Source organism: Podarcis filfolensis, assembly GCF_964270895.1.
Source record: "Podarcis filfolensis genome assembly, chromosome: 7".
Classification (NCBI taxonomy): domain Eukaryota; kingdom Metazoa; phylum Chordata; class Lepidosauria; order Squamata; family Lacertidae; genus Podarcis; species Podarcis filfolensis.
In genome coordinates, this window is record NC_139603.1 from 18,421,525 (window position 1) to 18,441,311 (window position 19,787).

The 19,787-nt window shown below is 42.1% G+C and overlaps 1 protein-coding gene and 1 long non-coding RNA gene across 5 annotated transcripts in view; one reads left to right on the forward strand and one right to left on the reverse strand.

The window, feature by feature from the left end:
- CDH12 (cadherin 12) overlaps positions 1–19,787 on the reverse strand; it is a 661,518-nt gene that overhangs the window by 450,152 nt on the left and 191,579 nt on the right. For all 4 annotated transcript variants that reach the window (XM_083623820.1, XM_083623822.1, XM_083623823.1 and 1 more), the window contains one exon: positions 1,900–1,977. The gene's annotated coding sequence lies outside the window, so the exon portion shown is untranslated. The remainder of the gene's footprint in view (positions 1–1,899; positions 1,978–19,787) is intronic.
- Positions 1–19,787, forward strand: part of LOC310767246 — a 582,601-nt gene that overhangs the window by 413,791 nt on the left and 149,023 nt on the right. The gene's annotated exons all lie outside the window — the stretch shown is intronic.

Genomic DNA, 19,787 nt, shown 5'->3' on the forward strand with positions numbered 1-19,787 from the left:
CTAAGCGAGATTGGCCTGATGTAAAGGAACACACCAACACATACCAGCTCTTAATCGTACAATCTTATTCTGTATTAGAAATGCTATCCATTCACACTCAGTTTTCTGCTGGTCCCACAGAAAGCAGCATCAGGAAGAACAGTGCCAGGTTTAGGGCAGAGTGAGTGAATCCCCCTGCACAGGGTGCTGAGCCAAGGGATCGCAAAATAGTGCACTTGGGAGCATGCACAGAACAGAAGGTAAGAAAGGGGAAGATGCTTTAACATAGTGTTTCTCAACCTTTTTCTGACAGTGGCCCCCTTCCGACCTTGCTTCCTTCCTGTGTCTCCCCTATAATGTGGAGTTCTATCCTCAATACCCCTTACAATATAGGGTTTCTTATCAAATAGTGCGGAGTTTCATCCATGGCCTCCCTTGCAGGACTGGGGTGATCCCTTCCTTCACTGTCCCCTTAACAGATCCAATAACAACAAGGTCTTCTTTATGTATTGTTGTTCTCCTCCTCCAACTTACACTTCAGACACTGCATTTGTTTGAACTTTAGCCTCACAGTTAGGACCATTGCCACGGCACAAATGTTGGCAGTACCTGTTCTAAAGCACCCTTCTATCTGCAGACTTTAAAGGAAGAATGGAAGGAATGCTCTCAACAGCTCCCGTGCCCCAGCATCAAAAGCACACAAAAACATGCAGGCAAAACTCATTGTACAGTTGGATTCTATAAGGAACAATTCAAGGAGAAAAGCAACACACGGCTAATAAACAGGGGGAAGCCAATGATTGTCTTTCACTCCCTCGGAAACTCAGAGGTACGCTTCTGAAGTGAGATGCATCCCATTTGACAAAAGCAGTGCCTTATAATTATGACAGGAAATGTACCATGAAAGAGCTCCGAGGAGAGGGCCATAGCTCAGTGGTAGAGTGCATGCTTTGCATCTGCAAGTTCCTTAGTTCAGTCCCTGCCTTCTCCATTTAAAAGGTTCTCTGGCAGCAAGGCCAGGAAAGATCACTGTCTGAGAATTCAGAAAGCCATTGCCAGTCACAAGGCAGCACGAGGCTAAATGAACCCATCGGTCTGATTCAGTGGTAGACAGTGCTGATGTTTATAAAGGAATTTGTGTCCTTTCAGAAATATAAACACCTTGTAAAAGGACGTTCATTTCCTCCAGGCTATATATATATATATATACCTGAAGAAAACACATTGAACAGAGACATATTTACACCTGTTTCAAAAGGAACCAATCACTCGCATGGCTCTGCTGTAGTGTTCCTACTCTATACATACTTCCTGAGTCGAGACAGACATTTACACACATTTATCACATCCTTTGTGCCATGGTAACCTCTGGAGCATGTGTATCTGGTGTCAGGTTTATGACATTTTGTGAGAAGCAGTACAAGCATATGAATATATGACACACTAATGCACACATAACCTAGGAGCAGAAAGGATAACACACATTGGGCAAAAATACCAGGTGTGTTGGTGACTCTCACAAAATAGCCTTTGCATTGTGCATTGAATACGTGGTCAATCCATGGAATCCCATCTCCAGGCCAGTGGCATTCTGGCATCCATTGCTATTTTAGAGGATAATGGGAAAATTCATTTTCAATATAAATATTAAATATTAAATAAATATTATTTAAAGAGAAAGGTCAGGATCCAAAGCAGCATGGATCAAGGCCCATGTCCTATCCCATGCTACTTGTCAATTGCCTTTGAAATAGAGACATTTCAAAAATATTTGTGATGTGGCATAAAGTGAGGGACCTGCCGTTGAACAGGTGCGGGGTTGTGCTGTAACATCTAACCAAGTGAGCACAAACCTTTGGAAACACCAAACAGAAGTGTCTACATGCCAGCTGATATTTTAAAAAACCCTTTGTTTCCTACCTGCAAAAGTGATTTCACACCCAAGGTCTCAGCAGTACAGTTTTAACTCCTCACTCGACCGCAGTTGGTAAGGTTGATCTGCCAAAACAAATGCAAAAGAACTTATTAAAAACAGGAATAAAAAGTTAGCAATCTCTATTATTTCCATGGTGTACAGGCCCCGTGACCTGCATTCTGCGTTGGATTTCTCCACCCTTATGTATATTTCACGTATCCTTTTAGCATTCCTCTTCCTAAAATGTTTCACTTACACCAGAATGTTTCCTGCCCCTGCTCATCTTCCTCAGATCTGGCTTTAGGAGAACATCTATTTAGCAACTAAAGACGTATGTGTGATGTTAACATACGAGAGTGCTGGAGGAGAAATAGTTAAACAGGTTACCCAATCAGAACCCAGGGGGGTGGAGTCAGAGGGACTATAAAACCAGCTCTGGGAGGGGCAAAGGGGGGAGTTCGTTGGGAGTTGGGTGGTTGGTTGGAGTGGGAGTGAATTGGGATAGAGTCTGTGGGTAGGTTGAGTTAGTGTAGCGAAATAAGCTGAGTCAGGAACAGGTAGGGGCTAGGAAGACAAGTAAATATCTGAGAGGTGGTTTAGTGAGTGAGAGCAGGTAGCGGAAGTTATAGGTCTGGATAGGCACCCCATGATTGTAATTGACTGATACAGTTTATGAAACCACATGCTTGTTAAACTAGAATAAATAAATAGAAGTTTATGTTCCAATTTAACCCTGACTGGACTCAGTATTGTACCAGGTAGGGCCTGGGTGGTGGCAGTGAGAAATAAAGTGGTGGCACAGGGATCAATAGATGGTGAAACGTCCGGGGACCCTGTGTGATCACCACAGTATGTACTCATCAATCCTGTTCTAAACAGAATTTGGGCCATTCTTAATAAGATTTTGCCTTCTTTGAAATTTCTTCATACTTCCTTCATAATTGTTACATGTTCTTTGTTATGTATGAAGGCACTGCTAGGCCTTGATGCCTCCTTGAGCTGAGGAGATTCCTCTACTTAATGAGAGACTGGAAGGATTCTAAAACACTCCAATGGTAATGTTGGTGGTTGGCAGGCAGCCAATCCCTGCTGAAATAGGGCCAGCGTTGTGATTGACTAATTGCATCATAAAGGTGACCTATCACAGGTGGTGGTGGGGTATTGCCTGGGCCAACTTAAGGTATATATACTGGGCCAGGTGCCCAAACAGTCAAGTCTTGTGGTGCCCTCCCTTCAGATGTCAAGGAGATAACGAACTACATAACTTTTAGAAGACATCTGAAGGCAGCCCTGTATTGGGAATTTTTAAAATGTTTAATTTTACTAGGTTTTATATATGTTGTAAGCTGCCCACAGGGGCTGGGGAAACCCAGCCAGATGGGTGGGGTATAAATAATATCCCCACCCCTTGTTGCTGTAAGAAAACCATTTGAGCTTAATCTTGGTGCTCAGCTAGACTGGTAAAGAAAAAGCTATTTACAGTGGTACCTCAAGTTACAAACACCTCAGGTTACAAACGCTTCAGGTTACAAACTCCGCTAACCTGGAAGAGTTACCTCAAGTTGAGAACTTTGCCCCAGGATGAGAATGGAAATCGTGTGCCAGCGGCGCAGCAGCAGCAAGAGGTCCCATTAGCGAAAGCACACCTCTAGTTAAGAACAGTTTCAGGTTAAGAACGGACCTCCAGAACAAATTAAGTTCGTAACTAGAGGTACCACTGTATGTGTGTTGTATGTGCGATATAACATTATGCCACCAGATGGTGAAGTGGAGTTCCATTTTTCTCTATCTGTTTTCCCTGTTTAAATTAACAATGCTTTAAACTGAAATGCTTCTTTCATATGTCTAGATCCAGCCTTGGATCTAGACTAGATCTAGTCATGATTGAACCCACCAACACTTCATACTTTGCCTGAGAAGGTTCCTCCAAAGTCCTCCAATATGTTATTCTTTGTTCATTTATTTAAAAAGCTTACTATAAAAAGTCATGGCTGTATATTTCCCCTGGTTCTTGAAGAACATTGTACAGGGAACTAAGTAGTGCAACCACCGAAAATTCATGCAATAGAATGGAACATGCTTTACACTCCTATCTTCCCAGAACCTGTGAGGTGCTTCTAGTTATGGGACAGTGCCAAAGAGTGGTATTGCCATACAAGCAGCAGTAATCTCTTGGTGTTTTCAGATGTTTTATGTCAACTGTTTTTCATTTACGGCATGTTAAAGAAATAAGCATGCAATGAATGATATTACAGCTAGCCCTATAATGACCTTCTCAGATTGGAATCACATGCCGAAAACGGAAGGCTACTTTGGAGTAACATGAAAAGTGCATGAAGTTACATGAAAAATAATGCAGTCAGAGCCCTTATATTTTTCTCAAGTTCATAGAAAAGCCATGCAGACACTTCATTTTAGTGAGGATAACTGCACCGAATGTCACTTAACTGAATACCCCTTAAAAGTTTGAGGAGAGTCTGAAGATGCTTGGCTCAAGCAACTGACGAATTTCAAAGTAGAGGAAGTTCCAAGAAGACTAGAAAAAAATATCAGGGGTGTTCATCATGTTGTTTTTGTAGATGGTTGTGGCAACCTCAAGAGAAATCTTTTTAGGCTAGGTTTACAATAATTTTATAATTAAGGGTCTAAGTTCAAACTACATTGAACTGTATGAGATTATTTGCACTGGCTCTCCTATTCTCTGATCGTATTTGCCCACAAATGCCTTGATTAATAACAATTTTCAGAAATCCCAACTTTATGTCCTTTTGAATGGCTTATTATTATTATTATTACCAATAACAAGGACATATTTTCAAGGAGTACCATCTCCCTACCCCCCAGATGGGTTGTCCACAGTGATTTGTAGGTGTAAACACTTGCTGAAGAGGAAATCTACAGATATTTCTAACATGGGAATACTACAGATTAGTAAATATTTATTGAGTAACATCTAGCCACAGAAGTGCAACAGTGAATGAGTAATATCATTCACGGTTTATCTTTCACTACTATTTGATACAATGTCAGCATATGAGGCCTGTTTTATAGGACTGTTAATAGTATAAAAAGCAGGCTACAAAAACAGATTAGGAACAATAGCAATTCAGCAGCAGTATGCACAACAAATACTAAATGCTCAGCATTTTGCTTGGAAAAGGTGATTTCGGCTAATATGTGCATTTAAAAAGAACACTCATGAAATCTTGCCTTAGGAGGTTACTGTAATTTCCCCATGCTTAGTTCGAAATATAACTGCATTCAGTCACAAATTTACTTATTTTTAAAGACCCAGACTGAGAGAAAAGATACAGTTTTGTTCATAATAAGATATGCAGTTGTCACAGTGTTGCTATCAACAGAAGAGACCTAGGCTGGATCTAGAAACATCAAAGAAGCAATTCAGCTAAACGTGGACTACACTATGTGTTGAAAACCCACAAACTGCTGTGAGGGCAACAGTCTGACCCTGCTGCTCCCTAGCAATCAATATTCAGAGTGTCTCTGATCCTGGAGGTAGCATATAACTATAGTCACTGGTCATCTTATTTTCCATGAATATCTGTAGATGTGATAATCTTAATAGATGGTCCTGGTTGCGGGCAGGGTCTCAACCTGGTTCCCCCCACCCTGGCGTGGGTGGAGCTATTGCACGCACGCCGAGGTGGCACCACAATTACCCAGGGCTATTGCCCAAACATTTCAAAGGGTGATAGTATGGGAAATATAAAAGCAGCAGCACGACGTGTGCTTTGCGTTGTAGCCACATGGGCAAAGTCTCAATGAATCTGTCTGATCACTGGTATGTGACTTCATGGCTAATTCTTCAGATTTGAAGTCCATATTGTGATATCAGTTTCATAATTTTTGACCTGGTAATATATCACAAATTATGATGTGTGCTAGGGTTGGGTGATATATTGTCGATATACAGTGGTACCTCTGGTTACGAACTTAATTCGTTCCAGAGGTCCATTCTTAACCTGAAACGGTTCTTAGCCTGAGGTACCACTTTAGATAATGGGGTCTCCTACTGCCGCCATCCGATTTCTGTTCTCATCCTGAGGTACAGTTCTTTACCGGAGGTACTACTTCCGGGTTAGCGGAGTCTGTAACCCAAAGTGTTTGTAACCCGAGGTGTATGTAACCCGAGGTACCACTGTACTGTGAATCAGGATGCATGTGTGTGTGTGCATGCGCACCATGCAAAAATCACAATGCAGGAAAAACTGTGAAGCCAGCCAATGCCTCTACATAACTCCATCCTTATTGCAGACATTGTGATATATCCGTAAATCATGATGTTGAGCTGCTGATATACCATAATACTGAAAACCAGATATTGCTCAGCCCTAATCACTCCCTCTCTGCTCAACAAATGATCAGTCTGGGGGTGGCAACCCCAACTTATAAGGATGCTACTCTGGAATGGCAACTCCATGCCTAGCATGCTGCTACTATATTGAACATTCATTGGCCATACATTTCATGCAGGCTCTTACATGCCACATGAAACAAATCGAACAATGTTGTGCTCCAGATTGCCATAGAATCATCAAACCATAGAATTGGAAGGGACCCTGAAGATCATCTTGTTCAGCTGTTTTTGGACTACAACTCCCATCATCCCTAGATAGCAGGGCCAGTGGTCAGGGATGATGGGAATTGTGGTCCCCAAAAAAACTTGAGACCCAGTGATCCAGTCCAAACCAGGAATAAACCATTGTCCCATATGGGGATTGAACCTACAACCTTGGCATTATCAGACCATGCTCTAAGGAGCTGAGCTATCCATTGTCTGAGTACTTTCCTTATATTAAACATGAAGGCTTCCACTTGAAATGAATAGCGACAATATGTTTAAACTGGGTTCTTATTGTGGCATTCATCTCCTACATTAATGCTGGAACATTCTTGCTATTTTTGACTACTGTTAGCATGCAGCACAGGACCCCTTCTGATTCCTACTTGGCAACTTGAGTGGCTTCCTATTGTTATTGACTTCAAAGAAATGGAAACGATTTGTAATGTCATGTAAGGGCAATGTTTGCATACTGCAGAATGGATCAATTCATTAACTGGCTTTTTCTTGATTCCATTTGCAGCTGGGTTATTTGCTTTGTAGAGAAGAATAAAATGTATACAAAAAAAATGGACTTTTAAAAACCATTTCAAGGCAGCGTGCCTTGAATCTACAGAAAACTCAAGATTATAAAAGAAACTGTGAGTGATGTTGTGTTTGTTAATTCATCAACAATGACAATATGAAAGAAAGCACTCTGAAAGAAATGATCTAGAATATACACTGGAGCAATCCAAGTTTATCAGAACAATTCTCAAACACAGTGCATAATGGATGTATTGCTGTCAAATGAACACAGGAATTCTAAATCTTAAACTTTTGTATTTTGTCTTCCTCGATTTGTAATGTAACGTTAAAAGTGAGCATGTAGAGTTATAGCTGGATATGTAACACATTAGCATATTTTTGCCTGTGGTCTGGTGTTTCTAAACTGGGGAAAAACGGTAAAACAAATTTGGAAAACCTTTTGGAATGCTCCTCGGTTCAATTTAATACAAATACAGCAGGCAGACATCACTTAGGACAGAGCATAAAGCAACATTTTGCACAAATTCACATTTGGCAAAATTTGAATTTGACTATTAGAGTTGCAAATCTTTTCAGCCTTTGCCTTTGAAGCTTCCCTAGGTCTTTTTGGTAATTGTGACATGCCTGGGTGATGTTGCGAGTCCTTTCTGCTCTCTTCTCACCCTGGCACCCCATAGTGTCACTAGGTGAATGGAATTATGCTATAATCCTGTACCCATTTACCTGAGAGTATGCCCCATTGAACTCAATGACACCTACTTCTAAACAGACACAATTACGGTTACGTTGTTAACGTAAGTTGTCTCAGTACCCCAGGTTTACCTTCAGGGCTAAAGGTAAAGGGACCCCTGACCGTTAGGTCCAGTTGCGGATGATTCTGGGGTTGCGGCGCTCATCTCGCTTTATTGGCCGAGGGAGCCGGCACAGAGCTTCTGGGTCATGTGTCCAGCATGACTAAGCCGCTTCTGGCGAACCAGAGCAGCGCACGGAAACGCCGTTTACCTTCCTGCCGGAATGGTACCTATTCATCTACTTGCACTTTGACGTGCTTTCGAACTGCTAGGTTGGCAGGAGCAGGGACCCAGCAACAGGAGCTCACCCCGTCGTGGGGATTCAAACCGCCGACCTTCTGATTGGCAAGCTCTAGGCTCTGTGGTTTAACCCACAGCGCCACCCGTGTCCCTACCTTCAGGGCTAAACCCACCTAAAAACACTTCAACAGTCAACAATCCTGCTGCTCTAACTGCTTACCATGATACAGCTGTGCTGCTTTCTATTTTCCATCTGCCCAGTTCCTTAGTGTCAGACAACAAACCCATGCAAAAGAGTGAGCACATGAGAAAGTGAAGTTAGAAGGAAATTTGAGACCATTGGTACAACCCTAAGGAAGTGCACAGAAATCAAGTTTCCTGTACCCTATTCCTTATCATCTGTGACACCCCAAAATCTCTCCAGTGGGTTTTCTGGGGGTTTCTGTGGGACGGGAGAATAACCCAAAATCGGGGTGCTTGAAGAAGTCAATATTTGTGTGATCTATTGTGAAATGACCTGATCTTCACCTCCTTGCCCAATGTGTGCATTGAAATTTAGCAATCCACTTGATTTATCATTTCCCAAATGTTTGATGCAGTCCTCAGCTTAGACAAAACTTAACCTACATACAAATGTTGTTTCTACTTAGTTGCAAACCTCTGCATGGTTTGTTCTTTTTAGTCGCAAAATAATGCAGAAATTAGATGGCAAGTTTTAGCAATTCGTAGTATTGGGATGGCAAGACACAATTTACTGAGTGTCACAGAATGTGAATCATGCTCTTAATGTACATAAAATTTAAATGCTCTTCAGATATAGAAAATAAAATAGCCAGTTGTTAGCTGATTCTATGAATATTAGTATTAAAAAATATGTAAAGCACTACCATCACCTGTAATCAGCCCATAACTGAGCCTTTCATTAATATAAATTGTGTATTCCTGCTGCTAATAGACCCAAGTAAAATTCACTTATTGGAAATGGCCATTTATTTATCATTTTGCATAACCCATCAGAAACATTATTATTAGGAAATTTAGTGACACAAATGAGCATGCTTTAAGAAAGCCCACTGCCAACAGAGCTCTAATGACCAATTTCATTTGCGGCGATAAAACTGGAGGAAATTTCTCTGCCTAATAATGGATGACCCAGTTTTCAACCCGAAGCATCTGAAAAGCTATCACACCTGAGCATTCTGAAAAACCAGAGCTGGATTTTCTGGCAGATTATCAAGACTACAGACAAATTATGGCAGTTAAGTAGGCATTTGTGGTTTCATTTTCTCATTGCTACCAAAAAATGGAATTTTGATTATTTTGTCTTAGAGGACTGTTGTTAGGTCGAACAAGATAAAGATTGTCAATGAGCTTGCTGGTTGGATAAGAGATAACCATAGTGATGTTTGATGGAACAAATGAACATATTCCCTCTGAACCCAATGTAATAATAAAGGGTTTAAGACTGCAGCACTAACCTTATAATATTACATACATATTGTAGGAAGAATTTCCTACATAGATCTTGTTGATACCCAGCTTATAGAAGCAACAATGATAACCTACACAGTGCTATGAAATACAGCCCTCTGCACATACATTTTAGTTTGCATTTGAATCTGAATTTCTCAAATCCACACTTTCTGAAACAGTGTGAGAACTAAACACTGCCATCCCTTGAAATTCACACTTACCCAAATTCTCCAGCCAAAGAATGTTTACAAACAGGCATATATTGGTGGGGTGGGGAATGTGTATATGAAATTATTAAGTGAAAATAGCATATGCATATATTAGGAGAAGCTGCTTGCAAGAAAAGTGTACATTAGTCAAAGCTGCGGACACAATGTGCTTAGCAGGAGATATTCCCACTAAAATGCTGAACACTCATAATGAGGATGGTGGAAATGTAGCACACGCTCTCCATCAGTTCCCACATAATCCAGGGGGATCTTTCTGGCCTGCTGTCCTTCCTGCTTGATGGCTTGCTTGCCTTCCTGCCACTCCCTCAAGAAACAGCCTCTTTTCTCTAGATTTCTGCTGCCTCTTCCTTCTGCAACTTCCTTCTGCAGTTTGCAGCATCTCACCAGTCCCAGCATTTCCAAAACAGCTTGTTTGAGCTGAGGCTACTCACAAGTAAGCAGCTGATCTGGTGGATTCTGCATCCCATTTCCCAGACGGACATCTTAATTAAATGGGCATTTGTTCCCACCCACCCCTTTTGCCTTCTACTATTTCAGTGGCCTTTGGTGCACTGGATAACATTGGTGCAAATGCCTGTGTGATTGGACCCTGGTTCTATCGACCATGAAAAGTGGTGGCAGCCTGCATGGTTCCTGCTTCTCTCCATTTTATCCACACAACTGTTAAGTTGTGGGTGAACATATCAGACGACACAGCGATTCTCCAAACAGCACTTGTTTATTCACAGGCCAGAACAGAACTGAACTGAAGGGTTCAGCCAGCCTGCTTATATAGAGCTCCACTACAACGCAACTGTAACAACTTTCTGTAACTATCCAATCACTGAACGTCACTTTCAATCCCTTATTTGCATATGTGGACCTGAGTGAAAACTATCTACAGTATCCCCCCTGCTGGCCCAGGGTGAGAACTTCAGTACATAACAACAACAACACCATGAGGTAGAGAAGTCTGAGAGACTGTGACTGGCCCCAGATCGCCCAGTGAGCTCCATGGCTGAATGGGGATCGGATCTTTGGCCTCCCAGGTCACAATCCAATATTCTAACTGCTACACTACAGTGGCTTTCTGTGCCCCCGTGTCTCCTCCGCCTCTTGGCAATGTGTCATGGACTGGTTGGACACAGAGGAATGTTAGGAGAAACCAGTTGGGAAACTCCCAAGGGAAGAAGGCTCAGAGCCAGGGAATTGGTGGTGGGACAATGATGAGTGGAGAAGAGGGACAAGACTGGGGGCAGGTGTCAGAAGGTGAAGAGGTAACAGGGCTTAGTGAGTGGGGTGAGTCTGTGACAGAGAGGAGTCCAGCTGGTGAAGAGGCTCCCCCTCCTGCCCCTGGTCTACAACCAGAACCAGGAGAGACATGAAGCAAGAGGAGCAGACACAGGCAGGCAGGTGCAGTCTCAGATTCCTTGGGGAAAACTCTGAAGAGAAAACGACTTAGACAGCCGCAGGGAGGTGGGGACTAAATAAGAGCTGCTGTGCTCATCAGGCCTAAAACTTCTGTGCAGATCCTGGTTGTTGTTGTTTTCTCTAATAAAGAGTTAAATCCACTTACTTCATGTGATTGACTGCTTGCTGGCTCGCTCCTGACAAAATGCCTAGTACTACAAATATGTGAAATGACATCACTTTACTGTGAGTTTCACCACAGCCACAATAGCAGGCTGAAGTGGTGGGCTTGGTGCAGTGACAGGGCATGCGATGAACTAGACATTAAAAGGGAAGCAATTAAAAGGTGAGTGGTTCCTATAATATCTCAATATTTTCCATAGCTACCCTGTTTGAAATGTCTCTCAGTAAAAATGAGTTTTTTGTACCGTCCTTACTCTGGTCTAGGTAATAACCATATGGATTATTTCGTATTAAGATATATCAGCATAAGATTTCCAATTAATTGTGTGCTTTGCACACATCCTGAAATTCTAAAGGCTATAATTTTCCAAAGAAAAGAGAAAGCACAATATTACTTTTCCTCCCTCGCTATATTTGATAAAAATGGAATTTGAAGGCTTTGATCACAGGCTGATATTATATTATTTATATTCATATGAAAATAGCTGTAACCAAGCAGAAAATATTGTTTGGTCAAAAGGAATGCTTTGTTTGTGATTGTTTCTAGCTTAGATTATTAATAATAAAAATCTATACAATCTTATCACCAGCCTTTGAGTGTATTCTTCCCCTCCTGCTTATGGTTCACAGAAACTGATCTTTTTGCCTCAGCATTTACACACTAGCAAGAAATTTACCAAATGGTGAATAGATTTATTTATTTTTTACCTCATATAAACAGATATGCACACTGGGTTGTTGTTAGGCTGTTTTTAGGTTCAAAGGAAGAAATTTCATAAATCAAGCCTGTGTAAATTAAGCTGTTATAAAGTTGGGCAGCTGGGATAGCTCAGTCTCTAGAGCAGGGGTGCCCAAACTTTTTTCAAAGAGGGCCAGATCTGATGAAGTGAACATGCGTGAGGGCCGACCAAAGTTCTTGAGCTTTTTTTAGGATTTGACTCCTAAACTGCCACAGGGGCTGGATTAGACTTTGGACATGCCTGGCATAGGTAACTCTCTCCCCCAGTGGAAGGGCACAGCCAGAGGGCATAAAAGAAAGGGCTGTAGAGCTGCCATCATTGGCCCCTCTTCTTTGCATGTGTCTATTGAGGCAATCAGCTATCTCTGCCTAAAAATACAGTCAGCTCTGTAGAGGAGCTTTGAGCCATTAGTTGCATTGTAAGAGTCAATAATGTTGCCACAGACTCTATAAATCAAACAGTTCTGAAAGTCACCCACCCACTTCAAACAGCAATCTGAAATAAACATGGGGGGGGCCAGAAAATCACATCATTTTCTACAGATGCTAGGTGGACATCTTGCTACTTGTTTGCATGCGCTCAATATAAAAACAAGTGGAGGTTTCCTGAATGCATGCAAAGTGGAGGTTTCCTGTGTAGAACGGCCAGCGCCGCTAGAGGGCAGACATTCTCTGGCTTGCAGGCTGCCGCACATGCGCTGAAGAGGCGGCTTTCTTGTGTCAAAAAAAAAATAAGAAGCGAGAATAAAAGGTGAAGGCTGGCGGGGGCCACTAGGTGGCACATCGGAAGATGGCTGACAATAACATCTCTCCGACCCACACGAGGTAATTTGGAGGCTATGATGGGGGTAATTAGCCTCCTTAACCCCCCCAGGATTGTGGGGGGGACGGCTCTTGCCTGCTGTGCCCTATACCACCCCCAAATTTGTGGGGGTGGGGGCACTAGGCACAAAGCCCTCCTGTGGGATTCCGGCACTCCTGGACGCCGTCCCTGATCCGTGCCGCTAGTTGCAAGCATCTTCAAAAGAAACAATTTGGACGAGATAAATTGCACATGCTTCAAGGAAAAAGGGGAGTAAAGACTGCTGACAGAAGAGATCTCTGATAACAAGACAAGAATAAAATATGAGAAGATACGTCAAGATACGGTATGACTGAGGGGGGAGGGGGAAAAAAACCTGCCTTCCTTTTTCTTATGTGATTTAACAAGAATCCCCTCCCCTAATGAGTCAGAAACTAAGGACTTAAGCTGTGGATTTAAGGCTGTGTGGAGATAAACTTTCGAACCAAAGCAATGTTTTAAGATGAAGCTGGAAAGCTAAGAGTTTTGGAATGACGCAGTTAAAAATGCCGTCGCCATTTTGGGAGGCATTGTTGGAGCTCTTGGGTCTGGGAGGAGAAAGAGAGAAATAGAGTTGTTTACATATCGTGGATCAACTTCTCGGTGGGACTTAAGAGCGACAAATGCCAAATTTATGATGGAAAGAGCGATGTTATCTACGAAGGAGATATATGGAAACCATCTGGACTTAGTGGAGGAACGGGAAATCCACACAGGATTATTATTTTGCTTATCAGCTTAAGGAGACTAACAGAAGAGATCGTAAAGGAAAAATAGAAATTATATGAACAAGATATGATGTGGAAACACCAAGATAAGACTGGATAGAATTATGAATTTTGTTTGGACTGATTGGGACTGATTTGGACATTAACGCAGTAATAAGAAGATGATCTGAATCCCCCTTTGGATCTTGTAGTATGGGTTCCCCCAACAAAATTTAAAAATTTGGCTTTGTAATTTGGAATTTATGTGATGTGATTTAATTTGATGTGATTGGCCAGTTAATAAAAATTATTTTTTTTTAAAAAAAGGTGAAGGCTGGCGGCCGCCGGCGGCTACACGGGCCACATGATGAGGTCTGGCGGGCCGGATTCGGCCCGCGGGCCTTGTGTTTGACACCCATGCTCTAGAGTGTTAGACTTTAAATCTGAGGGTTCTGGGTTCAAGCCCCACCTTGGGCAAAAGATTCCTGCATTGCAGGGGGTTGGACTAGATGACCCTTGGGATCTCTTCCAACTATGATTCTCTGAAAGTTACACCAGATCCAAGTGCTGTCTATCAGTGAAGCTACCACTGGCTGAGCCATCCTAATCCCAGCAGAGGGAAAACAAGGATTTAAAATAGTGTTTGATTTATACCACCTATTTTGCTGGCCCAACTTATACTTAGGATCTAGCCTAAATTTTCCCCTTATAACTCCCTCCCTCCCCCCCCCCACAATTTATGCCAACTTCAGATCAAGCTTGCTTCATCCCTTGCCCCAAAATGAAAAGAAGAGGAATTCCCAACGAAAGGAAAATGGATACAAAAATGTATGGAATATGCAAAAATGGCGAAACTTACTGGAAAAATAAGAAATCGAGATAGTAAACTTTTATAAAAGAATGAAAATGAATTATTGAATATTTACAAACAAACTGTAAACAGATAAGGACATTGGCAGGATTATTGTAATAACTTGCAGTTTCATAAGAGCATATCTTTAAAGTGGATGAATAAAAGAATAAGTTAATTTAGAATCTGAAGGAAATGTTGAAAACAAATTTAAGGAACCACAGAAAGAAGAGGAAGGAAGTCGAGTTTTGAAATGTTGGAATGATTGTAATACTGGCCTCGGTCCAGTATACCTGAAGGAGCATCTCCACCTCCATTGTTCTGCCCGGACACTGAGGTCCAGTGCCAAGGGCCTACTGGTGGTTCCCTCTCTGCAAGAAGCAAAGCTTCAGGGAACTGGGCAGAGGGCCTTCTCGGTAGTGGCACCTGCCCTGTGGAACGCCCTCCCACCAGATGTCAAAGAGAAGAACAACTACTAGACTTTTAGAAGACCTCTGAAGGCAGCCCTGTTTAGGGAAGCTTTTAATGTTTAACAGACTATTGTATTTTAATATTTTGTTGGAAGGTGCCCAGAGTGGCTGGGGAAACCCAGCCAGATGGGCGGGGTATAAATAAATTATTATTATTATTATTATTATTATTATTATTATTATTATTATTATTATATTTTGTATATAAGTGACAATCAGAAATTAAAATTTTTAAAAACTACACCTTGGTTCATCCAGGTGGGTCCCTTCAGAACCAGGACAAGGGAGACATGCCAGTGTACTCCCAGTTAAGCCAAGTGTGAGAGACTAAAGCTTTCTCAGTCCTGCTACTCTGGGAACATCCTGGCTCAGTCGATTCCTAACCCATAAATCTTGGTGGATCTTACTATATAGTTGCTCCCTTGGAAAGACTCTCCTCCCTGGAAGAGAGGGGAGTGGTTGTGGGCAGGAGCCCGAGCTCCGCCCCTAGCAGGGGGCGTTAGCCCCCTGCCTCCCCCACTCACCTGGCTGGCGCCCACGCCCACCGGCAGGCACCCAACCAGGTGCCTCCGAGGGGGCGTTTACAGCAGCCTATATGCTGTGGCGCCAGCCCCTCCTCGGCCTCATTCTCCTCTCCGTCGTCTCGTCGCGAGTCACCCACCCTCCACTCCCTTTGAGCTCAGGGTCTTAGTTCCTTGGCCTTGCTATGGACCTTAGGTTGGTCGCCCTGGTTGTCCACGGAGCCTGGTAGGAATTTTTCCATTTGGCATTAGGCTTTTTGGTTTTTTCGCCTACCTCGTAGCTATCGTCAAAACTTTCGTGGTATTGGTGGGTAGGTTAGGCATTGGAATAATGTGTTGTGGTGTGTCGAAGGGCTAGGTGTGGCCATCGCCTATGCCTTCAATTTTTGGGTATTCCGTTAAAGGAATCTGGCGGTCGTGTACTCTGTCTGATGCCTGCTTGGCGGGAGGCCATGGCACGACCCTCGGTGACATCAGGGGAGAGCCTATAGTTGGATTAGCATCAACAGGCTCCACCTACTGGTGAATAAACCCCCTTGTTTTAGACATCCAATGCCTAAGCCAATACCTTTTCACTGCTCTAATCAATAAAGTTGTGGACTTTTCTTGCCCATTAACCTTATATCACGTGTCCTTGTGTATTCATTCCACATTGCGGGGGTCGGGTCCTCGAACCACAATGACTTATTTTAGCAGGAGGCAACTTGTAAATATAGTAGCTTTAACAAAACATCGAGATCCTGTACATGGCTACTCAGAAAGGGAATCATATTGAGTTTAGTGGGAAAGATTTCCCAGATAGTGTCCATAGGGTTACTGGCCAAAAGGTATTAATGGTTTAAAAGGGACACAGAAATGGTAGATTAAGAACTATTTCTTAACTTACTGACAGCTGTGCAATAACATGAAAAAACGACCTAGTGGAAAGCCCCAAAAGTTTGATGGCTAATTTATATATTAACAAGGGTTGTGCTATTATTCGCACAACTAGTGGCAAGGTACAGAGCTGCCACTGTTGCGAACCCACAACACTGCAATACAAACCCGAGTAATTTGTAAGCACTAGCTGATGGCAGGAATGGATGAATCTACCAATTTTGGTCCATCAGTTTTTCATCCTTCCAACCTTAATTTCAGTTCACCCTATTTCTGCATAGGTTTGCGTAAGTTTTTAAAGTCACAATGGGAATCTGTACCGATGGCCTCTTCCTACACTTTTCTCCTTATATACACATTTTTTTGTGCAACATTTTCCCTAATGGAACACATGTTTTATTTGTTATGTTCATTTCTACATATGTATTTTTGTGCACACTTTCACCCAATACATCCCTTTTTTGCACACATATTTTAGCTGGGGAACTGCATAAGTGCAAATTTCATAAGGCAGCTAAATTTCAGTTCACATAAAGGTTCAAGAACTGCAGATTAAGTGGGTTTGCTTTAAATATGAACTTATCTAATTACTCCCCTATCTTTACCGCTGAGCCGCAATTCAATAGAAATGCAAGTTCAATTTCCCACTGCTAAGCTAAGATGGAAAGGAAATGTGGGGATTCCTCCTTTAGTATTACTCCCCAAATTTTGAGAAATCAAAAAGCATTTGGGTAAAGTTCATGAAATTCCTCAAGGAGTTCTGAATTTCTCTAGCTATCCACCAGACACTGCATAAAACAAAATTTAGAGTCAACTGGAGTTTTCTCCACAGAGTTTTCCAAAAGTAAAACTGAGGAAGAGTTACAGTGGAAATATTACTCACGGTACTTTCATGTTTCTCCAGCTGAACCTGAAGAAAAGTTCAGCCCACACATCAAAATTCTGCAAAATGCACACGCATGCACACCTCTTGAACTCTTTTTGTTCTCCAGAGATGTCCAATGTTTTCCATTTCTTTTACCTTAGCTATGATGTTCCTAAGGTAATATGCCGTTCTTCTGTAGAAAAGAGCTGATTCTTAAATGTGCAGTGCTGTTTGTGCAGTGCTTTGTTAGTTTTTTGTTCATTTTTTTTTTTTACTAAGGTGCTTACTGTATGAAATGAAAGTGGATGGAAAATCACACTCCTGGAAAGAAATAGAATGGTATTTTGTTTTGTTTTTTATCTCTGCAATTCAGAAATCCTTAGGCAGTTGCTGCTAATAGAAATCATTCATTTTCTGTGTATTAATTCTGCAGTACATAAAAACAATGTCACACGCCTCCAGACCATAAAGAAAGTCACTGCAGTCCGGGAGGTTTATTAACATTTATATAGGGAGCTTATAAAATTGGTAACATGTTATCTAACCAGGATACACACGGGCCTCAATAGATGTTGGATTAATTAATTCCCCTTGGCATTTTTCTCTAGTCTCAAAAGTAGTATTCCAGTGCTGGTTATTTCTACCTGCCTGGGGCTAACTGTCATACTAACAAGGAGAGGAACTTCATGTTGAACTTTGTAGTCCACCTCTAACTTTTCTTACAAGTCACTTATTTGGGGAGCTTATTAGTAAATAGTCCTGAAGCAAGGATGACCTGTCACCTAATATTATAGAATAGATTCAAGACTTTTAAAAAGTTGTGATAGAAGAAAGGAGTGTTGAATATAGCAGAAATCAAAAGAGCTGCAATAACCGAAAGATCCAACCTTTCCAAATAAATTTGACGTCTGCAGATAGCTAGATAGATGATAGATAACGAGAGACCAAATGACCTTGAACACAGGGGTGGTAGTCAGTTCTTTTCCCCTCCTCTCCCTTCTCCCTACCCAGGGATTAGTTTGCTTCTTCCTGCCTTGGGATCTCTGTGGTCCTTTCCAATCCTGCAAACAGCACACTGGCAAAGCAGACCCCTGCAGATAGTGAGTGGAGGGTTCAGTTCTGCTCAGTTTGACTGCAGCATTCAAAGCAAAGCAATTTTAGAACCATCATGCTAAACTGGGTGACTAATAATAATAATAATAATAATAATAATAATTTATTTATACCCCGCCCATCTGGCTGCGTTTCCCCAGCCACTCTGGGCAGCTCCCAACAGAATATTAAAAACATGACAAAACATCAAACATTAAAAACTTCCCTAAACAGGGCTGCCTTCAGATGTCTTTTCAAAGTAAGATAGTTGCTTATTGCCCTGACATCTGAGGGGAGGGCGTTCCACAGGGCAGGCGCCACTATCAAGAAGGCCCTCTGCCTGGTTCCCTGTAACATCACTTCTCACAGTGAGGCAACCACCAGAAGGCCCTAAGCGCTGGACCTCAGTGTCCAGGCTGAACGATGGGGGTGGAGCCGCTCTTCAGGTATACAGGACCGAGGCCGTTTACATCAAACCGGATAGAGTGACAATATCTTCAGAGGCATCGAAATCAGTGCAGTTAGGAACATTTTGTTCCATCATCTTAAATGAAAATTTGTTTGGGGTCCATGTTCATAGCTGTCAAGCGTTCCTCATTTGGTGGGACAGTCCCTTATCCCAGCGCCATGTCCCGCTGCTGTCCCTTATTGATGATGTCCCTTAAATAAGCTACTGACAGTAATGGGGCCCTTTCTATGTCCAGCTGTCCTTTCTCAACAACAAATCGTTGCTGTATTTTTGTCAAAACAAAAATTTTTTTTCCTTCCAGTAGCACCTTAAAGACCAACTAAGTTAGTTCTTGGTATGAGCTTTTGTGTGCATGCACACTTCTTCAGATACACTGAAACAGAAGTTGCCAGATCCTTCTATATAGTGAGAAGGGTGGTGGGAATGGGTGGTTGGCAGATAGCTGAGATGAGCCTGTTGACGACTCTTAACGACTGCAATAGGTCTTACAGGAAAAAGCAAGGGGTGAGAACACGGCTACCTATCTGTAACTGTTTTTTTGTGTTGTATATATGCTATATGGTAATTTATGGACCTAATAGGTATCTAAAGCCATTTGCACGCAACAAAATAGGTATTTTATCAAAGTAATTGTTGATCTCTTATTTTGGCTGCTGATCCATTATTTTTGAGGCTGCTGGTCCCTTATTTTCAAATCTGTAAGTTGACAGCTATGCCCATGTTCCCTTTCAAGTTGGCCTTATGAGATTCCCATCCTCTCAGCCAGAGTGCATGTCAACGTGGTTAGAACAAATGTAGCAAACAGCAGGCGTCATCTACACTTTCAGTATATGCTTGCTCGGAGCCACAGTTTCCATCTAATCCACATTAGTGATTACTACTGCGTGCTCTTCCAATATGCGCTTTTAGAATATGAGGCCATGAAGGTCAGGGATTATGTTACCATTGTGTACATGGCTGGTGGGTCTTGAGTTGTCTTGTCGAGTCCAATGCACTGGTGACATGTCCATTAGCACTCAATAAATCTCCAGTACATTAATGCTTTTA